The sequence below is a fragment of the Saccopteryx bilineata genome, chromosome 6 (assembly GCF_036850765.1).
Source record: "Saccopteryx bilineata isolate mSacBil1 chromosome 6, mSacBil1_pri_phased_curated, whole genome shotgun sequence".
In the NCBI taxonomy this organism is placed as follows: Eukaryota; Metazoa; Chordata; class Mammalia; order Chiroptera; family Emballonuridae; genus Saccopteryx; species Saccopteryx bilineata.
The window spans coordinates 9,047,515-9,049,805 of record NC_089495.1 but is presented as its reverse complement, the minus strand read 5'-3'; positions in this window follow the sequence as shown (position 1 = coordinate 9,049,805).

Below are 2,291 nucleotides of genomic sequence, written 5' to 3'. Positions count from 1 at the left end.
AGAGAGACAGAGAGAGAGACAGACAGACAGGAAGGGATAAAGTTGAGAAGCATCAGTTCTTCTTTGTTAGGACAATTTAGTTGTTTATTGATTGCTTTCTCATATGTGCTTTGACCAGAGGGCTACAGCAGAGTGAGTGACCCCTTGCTCAAGCCAGCAACCTTGGATTCAAGCTGGTGAGCTTTGCTCAAACCAAATGAGCCCACGCTCAAGCTGGCGACCTCGGGGCTTCAAACCTGGTTCCTCTGCATCCTAGTCCAACACTCTATCCATTGCACCACCGCCTGGTCAGGCAAATCAGTACCATTTCTTTAGCTTTTCTCATATTAAACAAATTATTTTCCTGTGCAACATAGGACTATAGCATATAAAAGTGTCTGATATATAAACAATCACTTCAACAGTAATAGTAGTTGATTCATATAAACGTAGTTTAATTTTTCAAAAACAATGTACTGTATGGATTAGTTTTTACATTTTGTATTTTAATACTTTTCTTAGGTTTTTCAAATGTAGTGCTCATGCTCTAAAAAAGTCTGGCAATATAACAATATAATAATAATTATTATTTACTGTAGTAGTATTTCTAAAGGTAAAGACGGGCTTGACGGCAAGTATATTATCTATCTAGAATTATTAAGGCTGGAAATGATAAAGGTTTCTATCAGAAATCTTTAAAGAAAATGGCTTACTTTTAATAACATAGTGGAATACTTAAGAAAAGAGATCTCCTTTAAAAGATATATTTCCAAATGTGGGCATGAACCACGAGGATGTGGGTTAGGTACCTTCTGTCTTACAAGAAATGTCATCCCCACGGAAGGCTGATTGAGAGAGCCTTCCGCGTGTGACTAGGAATCATTGACTGTCCCTGAATCATTCTCTTCTGGGTGTATTTCAAAATATTTCCCCCCTGATGTGCAGTGGTTTTAAAATGAAACTTTATGAAAACGTTGTACCTGTGGCCGTGACACTAGGGAACGAGAGTTCAGTGAGTTAGACACAACAGAGCAGAGTCCCTCCCAAGCAAACGATGTGGCTCTCTGCGATGAATGAGTGGGGACAAGGGAGCTGACAAGTCGATGTGGAGTGAGGGTATGCTTTCTAAGGTGAATTCACACAAACTCGTGTGCTCCGTGTTTCCGTATTGTAAAGAGAGCTGTTCATAAGTTCTATCCCACACATTGTGAATCTAAAAAAATATATATCTGTCTTAAATTCACCGTAACCAGAATGTGAGAGTTGCATTTCTGTAGATTTCCTGTGTGAAATATATAAAGATAAGAATAGCATACCTGACACCATGAATAACTGTATAACGCATAATTAAAATGTTCAACAAGTGATGCTCAAACACGGCTAGGATTTGACCCTGATGGGGGAAAGAAAAGGGATGGGTGTTCTTGATGCTATCGGATGAGCCTCATCTTTCAGTTTTTTAGTTGATTGTGTGATTTCTAGCCTGGGAGTACAGAAAGAATAGCCAAATGTAGCCTATATCTTGTTTTTGCTTTTCTTTTTATAATAAAAGTTTGTAGGAACACAGCCACCTGCTTGGTTTCCATTGTAGTAACTAATAGCTCATTTCCTGCTGCAGCCACCATGTTGAGGAAGCTTCAATGATTTCTTATTTGACCCTATCCAGAAAGATTGGGAACCCTTGTTCTCTGTTTAAAATTGAGGCTGAAATTTTGTCTTTTATTTTTTGGTGTTGAGATGGTTTTAGTGGATAAAAAACTCATGATCAAGATAATATGTAACTGAGAATAAAATTCCATATTTTGCATGGAAAAAGATCTGCCTAATTTGATTCAAGTCAAGTTTTCAAATATTTACTTAAATATGTCCATAGCACCATAAGAATGTAAAACAATTATAAGAATATACAACCTGGGTAAAATATGTATGATGAGCCATTATGAAAAATGAAAGAACTGTAAATATTTATGCAATCAAATTTTAAGTGAACAGATTTTTATTAATGATATTGCAGGGAAACTGTAAACCTATCATCTCACGTATTTATGTAAATTTCTCGTAAGTCAGTCTACCAAGGAAAGATGAAAAAATTTATTTTTTAAAAAGAATAGCTTTGCCAAATATTTATTTGTCTTACATAATCAAAGGTTTACCCACTTTTTCTTATTTGCATGTTCTTAATGGCATTATATACTGTATGATGCTTAAATAAGAAAATGATTTTCTAATGCTAAACCAACATGCTTGTTTGGAAGTTTTTTCTAAACATACACTAGAAATTTTAAAAACTGCCCTCTTTGTTCTTACTTCTG